This window comes from Armigeres subalbatus, chromosome 2, assembly GCF_024139115.2.
Source record: "Armigeres subalbatus isolate Guangzhou_Male chromosome 2, GZ_Asu_2, whole genome shotgun sequence".
Taxonomy (NCBI): domain Eukaryota; kingdom Metazoa; phylum Arthropoda; class Insecta; order Diptera; family Culicidae; genus Armigeres; species Armigeres subalbatus.
Window position 1 is genome coordinate 84,819,303 of NC_085140.1, and position 24,970 is coordinate 84,844,272.

General features: G+C 40.6%; 1 protein-coding gene across 4 annotated transcripts in view; it reads right to left on the bottom strand.

The window, feature by feature from the left end:
- LOC134209659 (uncharacterized) overlaps positions 1 to 19,175 on the bottom strand; it is a 90,330-nt gene extending 71,155 nt beyond the window's left edge. The window contains exon 1 of one of the 4 annotated variants that reach the window (XM_062685663.1): positions 18,668 to 19,175. The gene's annotated coding sequence lies outside the window, so the exon portion shown is untranslated. Of the gene's footprint in view, positions 1 to 11,482; positions 11,573 to 11,651; positions 11,949 to 12,049; positions 12,182 to 18,667 lie in introns of those variants that run through there. The other 3 variants (XM_062685664.1, XM_062685665.1, XM_062685666.1) reach the window with 3 other exon arrangements.
- Between the last annotated feature and the right edge of the window lie 5,795 nt (positions 19,176 to 24,970).

A 24,970-nucleotide genomic window follows, 5' to 3' on the forward strand; every position in this document is an offset into this window, starting at 1 on the left:
CATGATTCATCCCAAATTGGACATAGCGAATCTACTTTTCTTCTCGCAGTTGATGCATCGCCGCAGCTCTGTTTTAAAGCCGATAAACCTTGACACAGAAAATGTGCTATTCTTAGGCGCAAGAACTCGAGTTTGATGAATGGCAGCGATGCCGTTCCATCAGCAGCGGAAAACGCTCACATCACCTTTATGCCTTTATGACGCTGCTCGCTTATTAGACATGGAAAACTGTATTGCATCACCATCATTCCTGGAACTGGACGGCTTAATCATGAAAATGAAATAAAATATACGTCGTAGCCTTGGATTTTCAGACACCGTTGGTATCCATCGTCGCGTCGTCTCGACAACTGTAACTCGTCGAGAAGGATTGAGTGGCTAACGTCACGACGCGAATGGCGACGGACGTCTTCGACAGCGGTACCGAAGCCAATGCATTTTTCATAGCACATGTGTCATAAAACGGAAGTCTACGGAGAGTCGTACTCACTGTGGACTGCAAAAATATATGGCCATCGCGTGACTCCATGGAAATTCGCCTGCACTGGTAGACCAAGTCCAAGAGGCAACATTATCCAATTAAGTTCCCTCGCAGACAGTAATGAAAAAGTTTTAACTATGTGCGGGTTTACGAGGATGAAGTAAAAGCAAACCGCGACGATACCCCCATCTTTAAAATTGTGGGAGCTGCAGTTCATACTGTGTATTATTTGATACTATGATATGAATTGATTGATAAATAGAATATGAATAAAACAGGCACAAAAACTTGAGATTCTAAACAGGCTTGATGGTTCATGGCGTTTAAAAAAAATAAAACAAATGATCACATCATATAGCTCAAGTCGATTAGTAAATAAGAATATAGGTTTAAAATAGGTAAAATAACTTTATCAATTTATGAAGTTTTATGTGTGTACCTTTTTAAGCCATTTTACTATTTTATGAGTATGACAAAATAAAAATGTACCTAAGGTTTAAAAGTTATTCGACTTTGATCGTGAAATCAAGTTATTTTAGTGATTTTTTTTATCTCTAAGTTCATCACAATTGAGTGTTTCGAGCTACAATACATTGGACAATTCTTTTGAATGTAAAATACTCTACCCACTTTTGCCTACAAGGGGTTGCACATGTGATAAAAAAAACTGTGCGCTTTTAGTGGAATATCTTCACTTGTCATAAGACGAGTTTGTACAATTCCATTTAATTCCACAACTTTGTACAACCAAATGGTGGAATTAAATGGAATTGTACAAATTCGTCTGATGTTACACCGGAAATTTTTTTATTTAGACCACATCCAAAGCCATATCGGCCATCTTGGAATCGGCGATCGCGCCGATGCAGCGAGCCCAAGCTCTCCAGCATGCCAACACGGCCCGTCGCCCACCGTTTCCGGCCATCAAGCTCAACCAAAAGCGGCCCGTCGCCGCTAGTTCCAATATGCAAACGAGGTCCGTCTCCGCCAGTACCCCAGCATCAAGCAATGGCCACTTGCTGTTCAACGAAGGCACCGAGGATTCAGATATCGTATGACGATGCCCCCCCTTCCACGCAAGTACCCTATCAAGTGTGACAGTGTAGCTAGCTAGGATACACGAAACTCATTAAAATAGAATTAAGTTAAATTGAAACCAGTGGTTCACTATTTCTGGACAATCATTTCCTGAACAATAAGGTCCCAAGTATTTTGTGAGTATTTCCGCTTTTCCGGGCTTGATCAGCAGCCACCAAGCCTCGTCCTCCGTGCGTTCAAAGGAAGGCGATTTGCCTTCCGGTTTTTGAGTCATTTCTGAGTGTTTGGCTTTGGATTTATGTCCATTCAAGATTATATGACCTCGCTGGGCAGACATTTCGTTTCCCCCTGTTCCGGTTGTGAATGAACAGTTCATTGAGTAGAGAATAGATGTGAAAGGAGTGTGCCAATTTATCCGACATTGAAGAATCCACCAGTGAGAGTGAGTCAGTTTCAAAATTCGTCCTGGATTTCGTCAGACTTCGTACGGAAGTTCCTCCAGGCTTTCGTCTGGAAGTTCCTCCAGGATTTCGTCCAGGAAATCCTCCAGGAATTCTTCCGGATTTCATCAGAAAGTTTCTCCAGGAATTCCTCGGAACGTTCCACCAGGATTTCGTCTGGAAGTTCCAAAGAAGCTATTACGAAGTTCCACCGTGAATTCCTCCAGAAGCTTACCTGCGAATTATTTAGATTTTAGACGGATACTCCTCTAGAATGTCCACCAGTTTTTCTAAATGAATGTTTCTTGAAATTCTCCCTTGAGGACCTCAAGAAATTTCTCCAAGAACTCTTCATAAATTACTCCGAGAACTCTCCAGAAATTTCCACTGAACGCCTTTCGAATCTCAAATATAATTTCTAACGCAACTCCTACCCATTCCCGGGAATACTTATGGATATTCAATTGTGGATTCCTCCGGAAATCTCTCCAGGTATTTCCCAAAACATTCCTCCAAGAAGTTCCAGGAAAATAGTTTTGGAATTCTCCAGTAATTCCTTCAAAAATTCCTCTGGAATGCACTCGAAGATTCCGCTGGAAATTATATATTTGAAGTTCTCCCGGCACCCCACTGAAACATTTACATAAAGTTCCATTTTTTTTCCTGTAGGGGAGACTGGGGAGGCCTGATCCCCTTTTCTGATTTCCTATGTAACACAGCCAAAAGTAAATAAACATACGCGATTTCCACAAAGACTCTCTAAGAAATATAGTATTTAACTTTACTGATGTATGACAGTCCTTAAAATATTGTTGTTATTGATACACAATCGATTTTTTGGAGTGCTGTCAAAAATAGACTTTTAAAATATTCGGGGGAAATTGATCCCTCTCCAAGAACTTGCTTTGATAAAATTAAAAAGGTGCCCTCAGGTTTTTTAAATATTTTTCCTTCAAAATACGCGGAATTTTCGAATTGCAGTGCGTATACATGAACGATTTTTGTTATTGTTATTTTAATGTTATGTTATTTTAAATTTTGGGGAGACTTGATCCCCTATCTATGATAATTTTTCCAGACAATCCTTCATCAAATCTGTCAAATCTACAAAAAAAAATAGAGCCTGAGAACAGATTTACATTTGTTTTTAAATTTTTTTCGCCAAATTTTTGTATGGGTGACCAATGGGGGATCAAGTGTCCCCATATTGAGGCAATAACTTCAAGTCCAAATATTCTAAAACTTTGATAGAATGTTGACATTAAGATCCTTAAGCATATTTTTGGCTTTGTGCTGTGAAAAAACGAAAGCATGTGGTCATTGTTATGAAAAATTGTTCAAATTTTGCGTGGCCAATAAAAAAATCTTTAGGGAGGTCAAAACATACAAATTGCCCTGCAAAATAAATAAGGTTGTCAATTAAAAAAATAACTCACCACATAACCCAGCCAACACAAAGTCGCATATGCTAGCAAATAAGTGTACAAGGTGGAGGCGATATAGGCGCATTTCTCCATTTGATTGCATGCAAAGTGCACAAATATGGCCTACACTTATTCGCTATGATATAGGATCTTGTGTTTGCTGGGAAAGGTCATTTGTCTAGAGATCTATACTAAAAAAATACGCTGGAACAAAACTACTTTAGTTCTCGATAAAACAGGGGGTGATCAAGTCTCACCGGGGATCAAGTCTCCGCAACTTCCCCTACTTCCACCCAAATTTCGCTCCATGGCATTCTTCAACAAATACTCCTGCCTTCTCTTCATCAAGTTTCACCAGGAGTTTTGGCGGAAATTACTTCAAAAATACTTATATAAATTCCTCTATAGCAGCACTTCTCAACCTGGGGGTACCTTCGATGGCCCCAGGGATACATCGGACAAAAAAGCGTTATGGGGGATGTAACGCAATTCCAAATTATACTTACTAATATTCATATATTAATGTGCATATTATACACAATACCCCTTAAAAAAACGGAATCAAAATCGAAAAAAAATTTTTTTCCAAAACTGCTGCAAAGCATTCAATTGAACGCAAATAAATGTGAATTGATAAAAATAACTAGGGAAAAATACCTATTCTTGGCAGTCTAAGACATTCGCCAAATTGAATGATAAAAATAATGAATAATTACACTAAAACACAGGTATAGTTCAACTGGTATACAATTGTATGCTCTTCCTTTGATGATTGGTGTTCACTTAATATAATATCTTTTATCACAAACTTAGTAAATTTAATATAAAGTAACAGGTCAAAGTTTCTTCTATTGGCATAGCAATTTCTATTATCAGCAATGATTTTGCTCCCTTCAGCAACTAGACATGGAAGTAGAAAACTAACAATGTATTGGTGCCAGATGCTGGTTGTTTATATCCTCTAGTAGTAAAATTCATTCATAATAATCGGCCACACGCTCATCTCGCTTCACTCAATTTTGGAAGAAATTTTTATTAATTATCAAAACTGGCTTAAAACAAAACATGAATTTTAGCCTTGGCATCAATTTTATGTCATGTGGAAGATAGGCAAAAACATTTAAACACATTGTAAAACAAATTTTACCCCTGCGGCCAACAAAAAACAGACGTGAATGGCAGATAGGGTACCCGTGTACCCAGATATTGACAATTTCATAACTTTTACCATTTTTAACCTATTTGAATAATGTTGGCCATTTTGGAGAAGGGAACTTACATACTTTTCGTCCGCTGCCAAGATTTACATCTTTTGTCTTTTGTGATGCCTTAGAGTCTTCACGCGTAAGCAAAAGTCTATCACAAAGTCTATATACATAAGATTGAGCTGGAGCCTCCTCATTCGTGCACTACGTTTCACAGTTGAATAATTGATAATACCCTAAAAGTAGGCAATTATTTATGGTTGAAATGCGCTATGTAGGAACGGGAATGGTTATGATTTTTTTGATGAGCTTGGAAAGTATTAAAGTTGCAAAAGGAAAATGGTTCTGTCAGCCACATAAGGCTTAAAATACTACGGTGTGGCTATCACTTTTGATATAATTCATGGTCTGAGTTAAAATCTGAATAGAAGCATTTGTATTCTAATACTTTTTTAAAATAAATGCCAACGCCGGATATTTTGTTCGTAGTTTTGCTAAAATCAAATCACATGGAATTGTGCGTGGTATTTTTTTAGCGTATGTTTGATATGCTCACAAACACATTCTCTCGCTCTATTCCGAAGTGCGCTGCTGTCAAAGAAAACGAACAGTCCCGATTTTATTTAGTAAAACATAGAGCAAATATTGGATAAATTTGCTATTTGTGGTGATAATCAAGTGGTAATAAAGTGTAAAAAGTAGTTTACGTACCTAATTTGTCGTATCATCTATATATATAAAAACCAATCTATGTATGTATGTTCGCTAACTACTTCTGAACCACTTGGCCGAATCCACCCAAATTTGGTACACACGTTCTCTATCCTCAGGGGAAGTTAACAAAGGGGGTGGGAGGGTCATTTGGAAAGGGGAGGGGTTTTGTTTAGAAAACGAACAATTATGTGTATCTTTCATCTCCCAAGACCGATTTCAACCAAATTTTGTACACATATTGACTATAAGAAGACAATCATATGAGAGTGTAATTTGGGAAAGGGGGAGGGGTATTGTTCAGAAAACAGGTAATTCAGAGTAAATTCTGAACCCCTGGACCGATTTCAACCAAATTTGGTACACAAATTCGCAAACCTAAAGAAAAGATAACAAAGGGGGTGGGGCGATCATTGTTAAAAGAGGGAGGGTATAGGGGGAGGGGTTGTCTTTATAAAACGAGCAATTCAGTGTTACTCCCAACTTCCAGTACCCATATCAACCAAATATTGTACACATATTCACTAAGAGAAGTCGATCACATGGAAGTGTAATTTGGGAAAAGAGGAGGGTCTGGGGAGGGGTATTGTTCAGAAAACAGGCAATTCAGTGTTTCTTTTGAACCCCTGGACCGCTTTCATCCAAATTTGGTACACACATTCTCTATCCTAAGGAGAAAATAACAAAGGGTGGGATGATCATTGGGAAAAGGGAGGGTAAGGGGAAGGGTTGTCTTTAGAAAAGAGCAATTCAGTGTAACACCCAACTCCAGGACCGATTTCAGCCAAATTTGGTGCACACATTTTCTATCCTAAGGAGAAGATAACAAAGAAGGTGGAGGGTCATTTTGGAAAAAGGGAAGTTATGGGGAAGGGTTGTCTTTAAAAATGAGCAATTCAGTGTAACTCCCAGGATAAATTTCAACCAGATTTGGTACACTTATTCTCTTTTTTTTGAAGATGTTTATTGAAAAGGGGGAAGGGCCAAACAAAGATATAAAAATATATTGATACAAAGGTTTGATTCTATGACCGGTAGATCTACCTCTGTGGGTTTTGTGCTACAGCATTGGACATTTTAATTCTATAATTTACTTTTCAGTCCCTAGCAAAGCCGGATACATATAGCTATTAGCTATCTATATATCTCGGATACTTATTCAACGTATGTGACGTATGTGATTTTGTAAACAAAAATTTAAACGTTGATTTCTGCAATCTGATAGCACTCCCACGCAAACTATCGCCACATACAGGTAGGGGAAGGTTTCGGCTACATGTTCGTTGTGTTGGTTTGCGTGGGAGTGTCATCATATTTGACAAATCGACGTATGCATCTTTGTTTACAAAATCACATACGTCGTTTTGAATAAGTTGCCGAGATATATAAAACTCAATGTTTGTATGTTTGTGTGTATGCTCCAGCCTAACTTCTGAACCCATTATTGTATTGTTTAGTTATCGATCAATTCAACCATTTATCGAAATCATGGTTTGCCCAACGTGAAAAGCAATGATTAATGTGTTTCCTTCTGGATGGTGAATGTGATCCCTTCTTTAAAAATAGACGTTTGCCCGGAATAAGGCATCGGTGGATGTTTTTCCTTCTTTAGAAATAGACGTTTGCCCGGAATATGGCGATTATGGGTTTGTTCTTCTTCAAAAATCAGTCAATGTTTTCAAATGAAATCTGCCTTCTTTTGATCAAATGATGAAGTATCGATAAGAAAACGCAATTATCCTGTTGACCAATTGGTTTATTCATTTTCCGATTGTGAAAAAAAAAACTGCGAATCAAACTGGCAATTCCGAGCAAGGCCGGGTACATAAAGCTAGTACACGATAAAGAGAAGAAACAGGCGATCCAAAAAAGTAAGTAATAGTTTGCTTTTCGTCTGCTGCTTTCTTGGGCAATGCAATAATGGCAAGGATTTCGTGAGTGCAAATTTGTTTCGGTGATTAATTCGTCAAATCTTGCTACTTTTACACAAACAACTTATTCAAATGAAAGCCTAGACTTGAAATTGTGTGATTGAATCAAATTTATGGTCATAAATAGTGTTTGTTTGCTGGAAAACGCAAATATTGTTGAGGGTGCCAACAAATGTCGCACCCTGCCAAAGCCGTATTCTACCCTATCTTCCAAAAGCTCAATTTTGACCTCTTTTATGTGCTTTTAAAATATGTAAATGAATGAATTTTCTCAAAGATGTTTTGCAAAGGTAACTAATTTCCCTATATAGAGTTTACAACTTAAAATCCAAATATACTTCAATTTTATTGATTTTTTTTTTTTTTGAGACATGAAATTGTACCCACTTTTTTATTAAAAGCCAATCGTCTACGCCTGTTATTATTACAGTCCCTTCCCGATTCTGGCAACACGACCGGATTTTAAAGTTGCCAAAATGGGGATGTTACCAAAAACGGGAAAAAAATTTCATACAAAATTTCAATTTTTTTTGTTTGCATGATTGAAGCTAAATACGTAGAAAATGTACTACAAAGTATGTGGAGTGTGTTTAAGTGATGCACGTGCATTATAATTGACATTTTTGCGATATTATTCATAATTCGGAGGTTGTAGTTCGAACAAAATTGAAACAAACTCAAGAATGGTAATCAAACGATAATGTATCTAATTAGCCAATCTTATATATAAAAATGAAATGGTCTGTGTTCGTATCCGCATAACTCGAAAACGGCTGGATGGTTTTTTTTCATTTCTTCAGCAGAAACATTCGTTATAGTTTCCGACGGGTTTATATGATATTTCCTAATGCGAAAATTACGAGTGAAGTTGAGCAAATCGTGAAAAACTAAAATTGTGATTTGTATGCGAACTTTGCATGGGCAGTTCGGAACGCACATTCTCGCCTACTATGCAGGACAACGTCTGCCGGGTCGACTAGTTTCATAATACAAATTGAATAATGAATAATATTTGAAATTAAAAATAGCGTCGGCCACGTCCTTACATAAATTTGTAGTGATAAAAAAACGTTTCTATTGTAGGCAAACTTTCTTGTGGTTGGTGTGATTAAGGGCCAATTTCTTCACCGCCGCTTAACTCTTAAGCCGTGCTTACCCATACGATTAAACCTGGTTTAAGCACTAAGCGGAGGTGAAGAAATTGGCCCTAAGAGTAAAGTTCTGTACAACTTTCGCTGACATTATGGAAAAAATGAACGCAAACCATAAGACATTCCATTGTTTTAGAAAATGGTAACGGAAATCTGCATTCTGCAAATTGGTCAAGCCAAGTGTATCCAATATAGTGTGAGTATGGGTTAACTACACTCGACTACAGTTCATTTTCATTATTATGTGTACTTGGGCTCACTTGACCTCCGATAACGATATCAGCAGACAAATACGGAGACGCAACGTGGCAGAAAAGCGTACGTACTTTGGACTCCAAAAAAGAATCCGATCGAATAGAGTTCGCCGCCATACCAAACAGACTCCCTCATTGAATAGGTGACGGTAGTCCTCCTTGGACACGAGTCCTGAACAATGCTTGTGGAGGACCAACCCGCACTTGGAGTAAAAATTGTTCTATACAACGATCCAACAGGCACAAGAAGGCGAGGTGTGCAGCGTGGATCGATCAGGTTGAAGAAGATTTACGGACACTCCGCAGACTGCGTGACTGGTAACGTACAGCAATGGACGGAGACGACTGTTATGTACCGGGTCTGAGCTTGACGACCGACTGGCAAATAGCTTACACAACCTCACTTGATCAGTACCGTTGCTGATGAAAAATGTGTATAGCCGCCAGACATTCTAAATACTCACGCTCCTCTAATGTGGACGTGTACAATACACATGTGGAAGTTTTGGCTTGAGAAATGGATTGCGAGTGATTTGACTATGCGTCCAATTTGGGAATCTCGAGCTCGTTCAGTAGCCGCTAGGTTGCGAAGGCCGACGGAGGTCCTTCGTAGCTTAGTTGGTTAAAGCACCAGTCTAGCGTACTGTAGGGTCATGGGTTCGAGTCCCATCGAAGGGAAAGTGGTTACCTCCAATACATTTTCCAAATCAATATCTTCCACATAACGTACATATTCACATATGAGTTTTCATAACATTGTAAATGAAGAAATTGTTGAATATTAAATATCCGATCCTTGCCATATAGTTTTCCGAGATAAAAGTCAATTTTACCCTTATTCCAAAATGCGGTGGGTTTATAAAGTATGTAAGGTACACCGGGGCAAGTTGAAATGCGGGGTAAGTTGAAACGGAAGCTTTAATTCAGATAGGAAAAGACCGAATGCTCTGATATTTTTTTTCAACAAACTACTCGTCTAAACGCACCTTCTGACTGCCATTCCCGAAAGATTGCAGCTTTCAAAGGCAATCGCTGCCATTGTTTATTGTTCGCCCTTTGCAAAATCCAAAACAACTATTTGACATGCCAATGAAACAGGTCTCAAAACAATGTTTGGAAGCGTTTTTTCATCAAATTTTCACAGTAGGTAATCATTCAATGTTGAATAAGCATAATGATAATGAAAAATCGATGAAAGACCCGTTTTAATTTTTGTATTTTGATTGTTTGATATTGCTCTGCATGTTCAACTCATCGGGGCAAATAGAAATGCGTGGTGCGGGGCAAGTTGAAACAACAATTCAAAACGTCACCCTTGCAATTAAAAGTAATTTTTTTTCCAGAATTCAGCATGGTTTCAAAAAACATACATTCGAAAAACACAAATTTATAAAAATATGCAAACTTCTGAACATAAATTTAATAAATTTCCGCCCATTCCGTCATGAATGCAACCCTCCTACAATCTCCACTAGAATGAAAAGGGGTCATGCTTAAACTGCAGTTTTGAGATTCTTAATCTACGAGCACTGACTCTCAGGAAAATAAAACATAGAGTATGTAAACATTTCGTTAGTTCCACCTTTCACTTCCCCAGCTGCCTATTTCTCCAATCGAAGAGTTTATGAGAGATATGATGGCTGGTTAGTTAATGTGCATTTGTGAAGAAGCCACAATCGAATTAATCAACTGCGCAATATACAAGTGAACCAAATAATGAAGCATCCTGAAAAGTAATCCGAGTGGTCACCAGTAGGAGGAAAGCAACATTGAATGATTACCTACTGTGAAAATTTGATTAAAAAACGCTTCCAAACATTGTTTTGAGACCTGTTCCATTGGCATGTCAAATAGTTGTTTTGGATTTTGCAAAGGGCGAACAATAAACAATGGCAGCGATTGCCTTTGAAAGCTGCAATCTTTCGGGAATGGCAGTCAGAAGGTGCGTTTAGACGAGTAGTTTGTTGAAAAAAAATATCAGAGCATTCGGTCTTTTCCTATCTGAATTAAAGCTTCCGTTTCAACTTACCCCGCATTTCAACTTGCCCCGGTGTACCTTAAATTGAAAAAAATTGGTATCTTTCCAAATTATTGACAAAAAAATTCTTTATCCTTATTTATTGCTCTGGGACAATTAAATGGACCATAAGTTTATTTTTTGTGTAAAAGAGTACCTATCAAAATCTGAAATCTGATTTTTATGAGAGTAAATATCAAGTGAGACAACAAAAGTGGGATTTGTTTTCAAATTTCGAGAACAAAGCCTACTATTTCATCAGTTTTTCTTAAACAGGAGACAATTTTTAGCGAAAGAAAATTAAAATCGTCAAAAACTTACATGGGACTCTTATGCGAATCCTGGCAGTTTTATAATCACCTTTACAACCTCGTGCTTCTTGAGTGTCACTAAGTACATACATTTTGTTATTAATACGGCAAAATTAGCTTACGTCTGAATATAACACAGTGTTTCAACTTGCCCCGATTCGCGGGGCAAGTTGAAACGATGCATATAAAAAAATAATTTAAATATAAAAAATATTTATAAACAAGTTTGTTAAGGTTGCATATTTTTTATATATAATATTTGGCCCGAATTAGCAAACACCGCAAACGGATTCAAAATATACCAAATGGTGATTTTTTACAACACTTCGAATTTCAACTTTGAAAAAACCGTTTCAACTTGCCCCGGTGTACCTTACTATACGAATTTGTGCTCATAAACCGTATACCTTAAACTAACTTTCTGTATAATCATGCAAAGGTGGAGCTGTTACTTTCACATATACACTATCCATTAACGACAAAATCAATCGTATTATTATTATGATTTGAAAGATTTACCATTTTTACAACATCCATATGACGGGTAGGTTATCTCAACCCAACATTCGAAGCTGCTCCAACCAACGTTCGATGACCTAATTTTTCACCTCCTCTTCACCCAACACCACTTTCCCCGCACAAAGACATTCATGGATGTAAAACCTAAACAAACCTACAACTAACCTACCTCGCGAACCTGAGAGTAGCTATCAGAATCCATCGCGCACTCAGTCCTGGGAGAAGGACAAGAATGTTGAGTTGAGAGATATTTTGTTTACAACCATGCCACTCCACCGTCACTTGTGGCTGTGGCTGGTAGGTACAGTGGGAGAATATCTTCCGTGTTTTTTCGTGTGGGTGCCAGCAACGGATCACTCTCTCGCGATAACATACGGAAAGGAAAACTCGAAATGGGTCCTCGTCATCGCAAAGGAAAATAATCGATACTCTGCTTGTGGAACTGCAGGACCATTATCGCACAACTAATATACTTTTAATGCTATTCAGTATCGCAATTCAATCTAATATGGCCACTGTAAATGGTTATAGTTTCGTCAAATGTGAATTCAAATCCAAACTACTCACTTTTATCATGGAAAATGCACTTTTTCTTCTCTGGAGCCAGAACGGCTACACAACACAAACACCACACTGACGAGCGACTGATGATTTTCCATTCCGGCACGTCCGCTTGCCGAAGGGGTCTTTCTCGCGAATTTTACCGCCCGCTCTCAGCGCCTCAATCAGCAGCGGTGCGATACTCAATGCTATGATAGTCACCCCCATATTGCTCAGTTCAGTTCATTTGTTGGGAAGATTGGGAACGAGCATAATAGGGTTGAAGTGCTTGTTGTTGCATAGAGCATATTGAATAAGGTGGCGTACGATTTTACAAATGTACCATCGAATGTACCATGATAGAAAAATGCTGTTCAGTTTATGATTTATAAGCTTATTAAATTCATGAGGTATGACAAACGTGTAGTATTTGTGCCTATTTTATTTTATTTTTTAAATAATTTTGTTTGTTAATTATCTCTTAGACTAGATGTTCCGTGTTTTCTTAACACTATATATATATATATATATATATATATATATATATATATATATATATATATATATATATATATATATATATATATATATATATATATATATATACTATCATATTATGAGGGGCCCTCCTTAGCCTAGTGGTAAGACGCGCGGCTATAAAGCAATACCATGCTGAGGGTGGATCTCTTTTGATGAAAAGACCAGATTTTAAATAAGTTTCAGTTATGTAATGGCACGGCAAATGCTGGGTAAAGCGTACCTGAAGGAATAAAATAGACCCCATCTCGCGGTCCTTAGCCTCTTACCCAGCAACTCCTATCCCTACCTCCCCGTGGTGCTGGCCGGGATACGAGCAGCCTTAGGGAAGATCGGGTAACCAACCCCGGTGGGAACTATGGTCGTATGCTGACAGGGAAGGGGGGGTTTGCTCCCCTCCGGCGGTGCAAATCTTACTGAGCGTCTGTTCTCCATGTCAGGATCGGCTCACAACAGCGTCTGTTCTCCATGTTAGGGGCGGCTGATCATCGTCCGAGTGCCAGCGAGGAACTCTAAGTGAAACTGTTCACCATGGTCCACCGGAAATAAGGAGGAATGGTCCTCCGGAAATTTAGGGGGTTTAGTGCCAGGCCCTGCAATACAGCCTTTAAAAAATATAAGCAACGAACAATCAAAAAAGAGAGTACGGACCGGAACCATCGGCGAAGACCACTGCGACAAAAAGGGTCTAGCGATTGGAAACTCGGTTCGTGGAACTGCAAATCTCTCAACTTCATCGGGAGCACACGCATACTCCCCGATGTGCTCAAGGACTGTGTATTCGGCATCGTAGCGCTGCAGGAGGTTTGTTGGAAGAGATCAATGGTGCGAACGTTCAGAGGTAATCATACTGTTCGCGCACGGGCAGGACCCATTTACCGTTGTGTGTGTGATTAAATAAATAAAAATAGGACAACGTACGGTGCCATCTCGCCATGGCAAGGCTGAGTTATCAACTGATTTATTTGTCTAAAACTATACACATACAAATACATATTTATTGATTTGGAGACATATACTATTACTTGCTTTGCACAAACACATACCATCTACCAGTGCTGCGGCAACACACACGAGTTGGGAACAGCTTTCATAGTGATGGGCGATATGCAAAAGCGCGTGATCGGGTGGTGGCCGATCAACGAGAGAATGTGTAGGTTGAGGATCAAAGGCCGGTTCTTCAACTTCAGCATAATCAACGTCCATAGCCCACACTGCGGAAGCACTGATGATGATAAAGACGCATTCTACGCGCAGCTGGAACGTGAGTACGACAGCTGCCCAAGCCACGACGTCAAAATCATAATAAGAGATTTGGACGCTCAGGTTGGCCAACTATTGGGAAGTTCAGCGCTCACCAGCTGACGAACGAAAACGGCCTACGACTAATTGATTTCGCCGCCTCCAAGAATATGGCCATTCGCAGCACCTACTTCCAACACAGCCTCCCGTACCGGTGGATGGACGATGGATGGACGGAACTTCTCCGACATTTTCGACGTCAGAACATATTGTTAAACTGCGCCCAAAACTATCCGTCATCAACAATGTTCGGTACTGACGACCGCCGCGGTACGACCTAGAGCGACTGAAGCAACCTGATGTCGCCACTGCATACGCGCAGTATCTGGAGGCAGCGTTGCCGGAAGAGAGTAAGCTCGATAGGGCCCGTTTTGAGGACTGCTGGAATACAGTCAAAGCAGCCATTAACGACGCAGCGGAGAACAACGTCGGGTATATGGGACGAAGTCGGCGGAACGATTGGTTCGACGAAGAGTGCATACAGATTCTGGAGTAGAAGGACGCATCGCGGGCAGTCGCGCTGCAACAAGGTACCCGGCAGAACGTGGAACGTTATAGACGGAAGTGGAGGCAGCAGACCCGCCTTTTTCAGGAGAAGAAACTACGCCTGGAAGTAGCGGAGTGCGAAAGGATGAAACAGCTGTGCCGTTCTCAAGAAACACGTAAGTTCTATCAGAAGCTCAACGCCTCCCTCAAAAGCTTCGTGCCGCAAGCCGAAATGTGCCGGGATAAGGATGAGAGCATCTTGAAGGACGAACGTGTCGTGATCGAAAAGTGGAAGCAGCACTACGAGGAACATTTGAACGGCGTTGAGTGTACAGGCAGTGAACGTCAAGGCAGCGGAGGAGATGATTACGTCAGTTCAGCGGACGATGGAAGCCAACCAGCCCCCACCTTGAGGGAAGTTAAGGATGCCATCCAACAGCTAAAGTCCAATAAAGCAGCTGGTAAGGATGATATCGGAGCTGAGCTCATCAAGATGGGTCTGGGAAAGCTAGCCACTTGCCTGCACCAACTGATAGCCAGAGTCTGGGAAACTGAACAGCTACCGGAGGAGTGGAAGGAAGGGGTTCTATGCCCCATATACAAGAAAGGCGACAAGCTGGAGTGTGAGAACTTTCGAGCGATCACCATCCTTAATGCCGCCTACAAAGTGATATCCCAGATCATCTTCAGCAGGGTTGTTAATCGTTAATTTATCGTTATCGCAGATAAAGTTAATTGTTTCAACGTTATCGGTTGCTACGATAAAGATGCATCAACTCAGTAATTATCGGAGTTCGATAATTTATCGATAATTTAACTTAAGTTAACTCGATAATTTTGCGATAATGTGGTTACTAGATTATAAAAAAAAATGATGTACCATTTTGACAGAAGACGAGAATTGTGTAAACCGATCTTTTCCAAATGATGGCCATGATTGCAGCAGGTTGACCAGAGAGAATTTTGATTGAAGCGGAACTTTATAGAAATAATGCTCAATGCCTTACACTCTTCGGAACAACTACGGGTTACGGGTTTGAAGGACGGTGTTACGTTACGGGTTTGAAGGACTTTTAAGCACCACATAAGTGTTCGAAATATTTGGCACTGGCTACAAATATAACGCGGATATTTGTGCTAACCAGACAGACTTGCTCTGAGATGGAGACATATCAATTTACCCTTCTACTGAGAACGCATCATGATTTTTTCTTAGACAAACTACATCGGATAATCGAGAAGATGTACACTGGCCGGCATAATAAAGTGCCCACTTGCCGTTTTTCATACAAAATGGTCAACTTTGGAGCTCTAGATCTTGGGTTCCCGTGAACCGATTTGGCTGAAAATTTTACCAGAGCTCAGATATAACTTGAATTTTAACATATCTATGTTTCGAGCATATTGACTCACAGGGTTAAAAATTATTGCGGTAATACCAACGTGAATTCTTGGCAAAAAATGTTTTTCAAATACCTCGAAAACTACATCTCTAAGTGTACAGGTATATATAGCAAACTTTTTGTATTGGCAAAATACGCGTTTTTGCTGAATATGTCATCAGTCTACAACCTATAGAATTCAAGATATTTGAAAAATAAATTTTTGCCAAAAAATTCACTTTGGTAATACCGCAATAATTTTTTAACCTGTGAATCAATATGGTCGAAACTTAGATATGTTAAAATTCAAGTTATATCTGAGCTCTGGTAAAATTTTCAGCCAAATCGGTTCACGGGAACCCAAGATCTAGAGCTCCAAAGTTGACCATTTTGTATGAAAAACGGCAAGTGGGCACTTTATTATGCCGGCCAGTGTAGCTGTTTTTTGGACTCTCCAGATATGTTTTGTTATTCAAAAAACTAGAAATGGAAAACTACTACTATCTGTAAAATTAAATGATTGATAATAAGAATATGTTTCATCAATTTAATGACACTCTTGAACCCTAATTTAATTGCAAGATTCAAATGCGTTACTTAATATTTCACGGCAATGCTTAAAAATCGTAATGCAAAACCAACTTGTGAATATTCTAATTTTTACCTGCGATACATATTACAGTTAACTCTATAATTATCGATAAATCAACGAAGACTCGATAACGATAACGATAAATCAACGCTCACTTTATCGTCAACGAAGCATCATCGTACAATCGTCATCGTTATCGAAGATGGCGTTAAATTAACGACGATAATTTATCGATTAACAACCCTGATCTTCAGACGTCTGTCAACATTAGTGAATGAGTTCGTGGGAAGTTATCAAGCCGGCTTCGTTGACGGCCGCTCAACAACGGACCAGATCTTTACTGTACGGCAAATCCTTCAAAAATGCCGTGAATACCAGGTCCCAACGCACCATCTGTTCGTTGATTTCAAGGCGGCATACGACAATATAGACCGCGTAGAGCTATGGAAAATTATGGACGAGAACACCTTCCCTGGGATGCTTACCAGACTGATCAAAGCAACGGTGGATGGTGTGCAAAACTGTGTGAAGATTTCGGGCGAACACTCCAGTTCGTACGAATCGCGCCGTGAACTAAGACATGGTGATGGACTTTCGTGCCTGTTGTTCAACATTGCGCTAGAAGGTGTCATGCGGAGAGCCGGGTGTAACAGCCGGGGTACAATTTTCAACAGATTCAGCCAATTTGTTTCGCGGATGACATGGACATTGTGGGCCGAACATTTGCAAAGGTGGCAGAACTGTACACCCGCCTGAAACGTGAAGCAACAAAAGTTGGACTGGTGGTGAATGCGTCAAAGACAAAGTACATGCTTGTGGGAGGAACCGAGCGCGACAGGGGCCGCCTGGGAAGCAATGTTACGATAGATGGGGATACCTTCGAGGTGATCGAGGAATTCGTCTACCTCGAATCCTTGCTAACGGCTGATAACAATGTCAGTCGTGAAATACGAGGGCGCATCATCTGTGGAATTCGGGCCTACTACGGGCTCCAGAAGAAACTGCAGTCAAGAAAGATTCGCCACCGCACCAAATGTGTCATGTACAAGACGCTGATAAGACCGGTAGTCCTCTACGGACATGAAACATGGACAATGCTCGAGGAGGACTTGCAAGCACTCGGAGTATGCGAGAGACGTCTGCTTAGGACCATCTTTGGCGGTGTGCAAGAAGACGGTGTGTGGCGGCGAAGAATGAACCACGGGCTCGCCCAGCTCCACGGCGAACCCAGTATCCAGAAGGTAGCTAAAGCCGGAAAGGTACGATGGGCAGGACATGTTGCAGCCGGACAACAACCCTGCAAAGATGGTGTTTGCTTCCGATCCAGCAGGTACGAGACGGCGTGGAGCACAGCGAGCAAGGTGGGCAGACCAGGTGCAAAACGACTTGGCGAGCGTGGGGCACATTCGAGGATGGAGAGTTGCGGTCTCGAGCCGTGTATTGTGGCGTCAAATTGTTGATTCAGTGTTATCTGTTTAGATGTTAACTAAATAAATGAATGAAGAGGTAGATTCGATTCAATTTGCTCAATTTCGTCATGAATCAAATCAAACTGATTGCTCAGTTCGATAGGAGAATTATTTTCAATGTTAGAGCTAGAAGGAATATCTGAAGTCTCCAGCATTCCGCGCTTTGGCAGGGCGGTCTTGAAACCTTGTTTCTTAGAAAGTGGAGAATTCAGAGACTCTCCCTTCCTCTTATGAATGCTCATTGCTGAGCGTGGAGACGTGGCCTTTTAGGAGGTTTTTTTTCAGAATGGTGTCCCTGCAGGATTACCACCGCTTGTCGGAATTTCACTTCAGCAAACGGGTCCAACGCAAAACGAAAGCACGGGTCCAAGCAAAGATCGTAACGGGATCAGTAGGTACAAATAGTGCTGAGATGCACTGTTGAAATTAAAATAGCTTCGGATAGTATAAAAAAAACTGAATATCGGAGCTATGAGATGAAGTCCAGGAGCAGTAGCCCTATGTGTTCTCATATTTTCGTAAACGGTAGGTCAGATTTCGGGCCTTTCGAGGTTCAATCACCGGTTCAATTATGGACTCTGACCACTAGTAATCGTGCAATGCTGACACAAGACAATAATAGGTTATAAAGGAAGGTAGGTATTTGAATAAACTATGTACATATTTTATTATGAATGTCCTACGCTTGACGAAGATATATCATTTAACCTAATTTACGTTGAAAGTTGATGATATATTTTATATAATCGAATAAAAATTATTGTATGTGAAGAGCTCCATCAGTATGACATAGCATTTGCTTATCCACTATGATGATCAGTATATATGTGATACGTATCGTAGACTGTTTAAGATCATAAAAACCTAAATATCTTACCTCGTCACTGTCGGCAGCAGAAACAATTTTAAGGACTGATATCACTGCTGTAAATAACACTTTTCAAATTTGCGCTACAACGAAAGATATCAATCATACCACTGAACCATAAACAGAAGCCAGTCAGATATTTGTACAGAATCAAACAGAAATCAAACACCCTCCCACGCTCATCACAAATGACGCGAGTTGTAAATAGTCTGCCGGTTCGATATCAGTTCTCCGTTATCAAGTCGACATAATTTCTACTGCACTCGAAACGAATCCAGAATGATATCACACCTCGAAGACCTTCCCGGACCTTCTAACGAAACATTCAGTGTAAATTGGTCGCGTCGCGTCGCACTGTTATCAATCCTGATGGAGATTCCTATCACAAGAACCGATTGATTGCTGGAAAGCACCCCCACTAGCGAAGGATTAGTAAATAATTTTTCAAGACGAAACGCAGCACAAGAGAACACGCGTCACTACACAACGGCTTTTGCATTCGGCCAGTCACGATAGACTGAATTGAAAACCAATGCTGGCGATTTTGTTGTGGATCACACCGGCAGCAGCATCAGAGAGGAATAAATAACATATTCTTGCGCGCGCGATGGTCAGCAGAGAGATCATCTTCAAGCGCAAGCGTGCAGCGATGGTGCTGTGGCTGAGTGTGAGTTACTGTGGCGTCGGTCCTCCGTCGCGACGCTCAGCCTAGCGAGATTTGGCGCGCTTCGCCATGTTCTAATCTAAGGAAAACTTGGGTGGTTCGTGAGAGACTGAAAAAGAAACACAAATGGGCGATTGATGATCTTTAGACGCTGGTACTATGTTCTCACCATTATGAAGAAATGTGGGCGCAAAGACTAACTGTATAAGAGTCATTTTTCGTAAACTCTTTCATTACTCTATAAATTTGTGAATATTTCTGAAATTTTATGAGGATTTGCTCGTGTTGGTTTGTAAGACGAACCGTAAGAAATCCAAAATATTCCATGGAAGTCAATGTCAAAGGAGAAATTTGGTGAATATTGGTTGGGATTTACCATCTATTATCGAAGTATGTTTCAGCAGCTCGCAAATGTTAATCAATAACTTACGGCGCCGGCAAAATCCTTACAGTCAGTTTTGAAAGGGAGGTAATGTTAGTATGTGGGTAATGTTGCTACTAGAGACCGAGAGTACCTCTGCATCTCCACAATTATTACGGTAAGAAAGTTGTGTTAGTTGAGTGGGGTAATCAGTAACATAAATCGGGATTCACCATGGAAAGTGATGTGACCTATGCAACTTCTATAAAACTGTATTAGCATCTCCTTACCTTGATCAATTAAACAAATTAAGGATATGCTAATTCATACTTTGCGAGAATAAACAATCGCTCAAAGTGAGCATGCATAAACTTTGCAGCCTCTCGCGGAGTGGTGGTCCGAAGCACTTTCTTCCCCCGCAAAAATATCCACAAGGCCACATGGAAATCACCTAATCAAGAAACAGAAAACCAAATCGACCGAAAACCAAATCGGATTGGAAATTGTCTCGACTTCCCTGGGCATTAGGCATCATCGTGTTAGCCTCATGATATACGAATGCAAAATGGTAACTTGGCTAAGAAACCTCGCAGTTGATAACTGTGGAAGTGTTTAATGAACACTAAGCTGCGAGGCGGCTCTGTCCCAGTGTGGGGATGTAATGCCAATAAGAAGAAGAAGAAGAATCATCAACCGGATTTCTCGCAACAAGTTTCATTCGACAGGGGGCAAAGCCTAGTTGATCACTATTGAATTTGATAAAGACCGGCCGTTGTGTTTAAAAGTTAAAATGGTACATCGAACCATATTAGCACCATATAAGGTTGGTGTCTTGGCTAAATGCAAGAAAGACAGTATCACTACTCGGTGAATTAAGTTGGGTTTTTATTAAAAAAAATTAACATCATTATACTCGAAGGTAACCTCAAAATAATTGAATAAGCATTGAAAAATATTTTTTCAAATGCGAACTATGCCGTTAAGTATGTGCTGACCACTCGTGCTCCATTTGCAAGTTTATATTAGGTCTTATTTTGTTTAAAATTTATTTGGCTGAAAAAAATTTACCTTGCCATTCTGGCACCAAATGTCGATTTCTGGTGTGTGATGAAACCAAAAATGTACTACAACATGTTGCATGAGTTATGGCCAATAGAAGCTTGTTGATGCACAATTTGGCAAAATAATTTCAATAACTACAATGTAAAAAAACCTCGCAAAAAAAAAACGTGTAAAAAAAGACCTGGGTGTATGTACTAACTATTATTATGACAATGCATAAAAAACTTTATTGTAGTGAATATTACCTTTTTGCCTTTCTCGTACACCAAGGTGTCGAAAACGCTATATTCACTTCCAAGACGATTTTGTGATAGAAGGCTAGGAGACCCATAGTTTTATATACCAATCGACTCAGCTCGACTAATTGAGATGATGTCTGTCTGTGTGTATATGTGTGCGTGTGGGTATGTATGTGCGCAAAATAAAACTCACTCATCCTTTAGGCTCATTTTAGGAAAACCAAATCGACCACCCTCTAATCGACGGTAAATTCTTCTCCGACATCACGAACGTACACACTCACCGCAGTACGAATATTGAATCCGACCACTACCTCGTTGCAGTATGTCTGCGCTCAAAACTCTCGACGGTGTACAACACGCATCGGAGTCGTCCGCCGCGGCTAAACATTGGGCGGCTACAAGACGGTAGACTAGCCCAAGACTACGCGCAGTAGCTGGAAGTGGCACTACCATCGGAAGAGCAGCTAGGCACAACGTCTCTTGAAGATGGCTGGAGAGACCGCTGCACTAGGTACGGTGCCCCCGGATCAGAGAAACGACTGGTATGACACACGGGTAAAAATCCGTTCCCAGCAATGAGAAAATAATTCATGATTCCATGAATCCGTCGTGTTTTCATGCTATAAAAATACACCATGAATATAAATCATGATTTCATGATTTATTTTCGCGTAACGCAACCAATGCGTCGACAGAATAAAAAAGTTCAACAGGGGATCCGAACTCGAGTACACTGAGCGAGAGTCTGGCGTGCTACCTCTCAGCCGTTCTTACTTCTTAGGAATGGAGTGTTCGAAGTATAACCGGTTATGCATACTGTCGACTGATGAGGATTGCCTAGTACCATGAATAATGTTCCTGAAATCATGAATTATAATCATGGTTTCATGAACTGACCTGATTCATAATTTCATGATTTTTTATTCATGCTTGTGGGTATGCATTTGTTTCCGTGCAGCGAATGCGAGCAGTTAGATGAGAAGAAGAATGCAACATGGGCGAGATTGCTGCAACGCCGCACGAGGGCAAACGAGGCACTATACAAAAGGGCGCAAAACGGACAAAACACGATTTTTCGGAGGAACAAGCGCCAGCAGGAAGATCAAGACCGTGAAGAGACGGAGCAACTGTACCGCGCGAATAACGCACAAAAATTCTATGAGAAGTTAAACCGTTCACGTGAGGGCCACGTGCCACAGCACGATATGTGTAAGGACATAAACGGGAACCTTCTCCGAATCTCCAGGAAATCCAGGAGGAGATCGGCCGGCTGAAAAACAACAAAGCCCCTGGAGTTGACCAACTACCAGGAGAGCTGTTCACGGTGGTGAGGCACTGGAAATTACCAAGGTTTGGGAGGATGAGGTTCTGCCGTAGGAGTGGATGAAAGGTGTCGTGTGCTCCATCTACAAAAGGGCGATAAGCTGGATTGTAGCAACTAGCGCGCAATCACACTGCTGAAATCCGCCTACAAAATATTCTCCAAAATGTTATGCCGCCGACTAACACTAATTGCAAGAGAGTTCGTGGGGCAGTACCAGGCGGGATTTATGGGTGAACGCTCTACCACAGATCAGGTGTTCGCCGTACGTCAGGTATTGCAGAAATGTCGCGAATACAACGTGCCCACACATCATCTATTTATCGACTTCAAAGCCTCATATGATACAATCGATCGGGACCAGCTATGGCAGGTAATGCACGAAAACCAGGCTATTCACACTTAATCGATAATTTTTTTCTCGGTAAATCAAATTGACGAACATGACCGTAAAAGATTATTTTAACTGACATCTCGTTAATAAATAAGTCATTTCTTCATTCTACTGAGATTCGGCAATCAACTTTGCCACAGGTTTCGGCATTTTAGAAATGAACTGAACTTCGGCAAACCCATCTGTCAAAACATATTTTTTTTTGCGCGTTGTTTTGCTCTATCGGTCACACGGAAAGAAAAAAATATCATCGCTGAAATTTTTCCGGTAAGCATTCAATTGAATTTCCATTTTCTGTTTAATTTTGACAGACTTTAGGCATGCTTTTGATTTTTTCAATTTCAGTGGATTTGCTCCAACTAAAGTTAACTACACACAGCTAATATGTAATCACAGCAAAGGCGTGCTGATTACCTTCTGTGCTAAGGGGCCAAACTTCGACATGCTAAACGTTGTTAGGATACCATCCAGGAACCAGGGATACGGAGCGGCGGAGTAGGTGCAACAAACAAGAAACAACCATTTTTGAATCCCAATGTTACATCGCAAAGCAATGCACGGTCGCATGTTCGTGGGAACGGTCCCGTGGTTTGTTGTATAGAGATTTTGAACAATAAAACATTTTGGGCAATAAAAGAGAAGTAGCATCGAAAATAAATTTTCTATTTCATATTTTGATTTGATTTCGATTTTTGAATACGAAACAAAAAATAATAATAAAAATAATATGCTGAATTTCGGCAAAGCACTTTGCCGATCGATTCGGTAATATATTACCGAGCAGTACGGCAATTTTTGACAGATGAGTATTTTTGTATGATTTACGACCAGTCGGCAATTTGAACTTTCACCGAGATTTCTACCGAGATCTCAGCTGTTGGATTCTCGGCAATTTATTTTGCCGGCCTCGGCGAAAAAAATTAAGTGTGTTGACATCCTATTGTTTAGCCCATCGCCAGATCGTAGCCAGGATGTCCTGGGCTAATTTTTTTTTCATACTGCGTTTCAATGATGACACCGCGCTTGTCACCGGCTCGACGAAAACGGATGTCCGAATACACTGATATAGTTGATCAAGGCGACGATGGATCGGGTGATGTGCGTAGTTCGAGTTTCAGGGGCATTCTCGAATCCCTTCGACATCGCTTTGGAGGGAGTAATATGAAGGGCAGAGATTGACACGAATGGTAAGATTTTCACGAAGTTAGTTATTTGGTTTCGCCGACATCAGACTGAAAAGTGAAGCTAAACGGATTGGACTAGTCATCAACACGTCGAAGACGAAGTACATGATAGGAAGAGACTCAAGAGAGGACAACGTAAGCCACCCACCACGAGTGTGTATTGGTGGTGACGAAATCGAGGTGGTTGAAGAATTCGTGTACTTCACACTTAATTTGAAAACACCATCATCCTGTCATGCTCATATACAAAGTTAGCTGAAGCGCCGCCCTAGCGGTAGAGTTCCGAACTATATTTTTATCACCATATGAAGGCCTACTTATCATGCAATAACTTTGTGGAAGACACAAAACTTCTATGAGGCAACCCTAAGGAGTTATTTATTAATGCCATGATTTCATGATATCCGACCACAGTGCTCCGGTAGATCCACCAACAGTTTCTATGAGAACCCCTCCGGAAGTTTCACCGGGTGTTTCTCTGAAAAGGAACTCCCGGAGGAACTCCCGGGCGATTTTCTATAGAAATTCCCGGAGAAATTATCACAGGAATCCTCGGAGGAACAGCCGGTGGAACTTCTGGAGGAATTTATTGAAGAACTACAGGAAGAATTTCCGGAGGAAATCCTGGAGGAACTCTCGTAAGAATTTTAGGATGAACTCCCAAAGGAACTTCCGTAAGAATTCCAGGAGGAACTCCTTGAAGAATTCTTAAAAGAACCTCCTGGAGGAATTCCCGTAAGAACTCCCAGAGAAATTCTCCGAGGAACTTCTGGAGGAATTTGTAGATAAATGCCTAAAGAAATGCTAAATGAATTCCTGGAAGAAAGCCTGATTGAGTTCCCGAAGGAACTACTGGTGGAACTTCAGAGGAACATCCGGTGGAATATCGTAGAGGAAGAGAAAACATATTTCTAGAGGAACTTCCGAAATCCCATTTCCCGTGAAATTCCTGCCAAATATCCTCCAGGAATTCCCTGTGAAGTTCTTGGAGGTATTACCGGAGAATTTCTTGGAAAAAACTCCTGGAAGAACTCCCGGAGGAACTCCCACAACCAGGAGGAATTAATGCAGAAATTCCCAGATG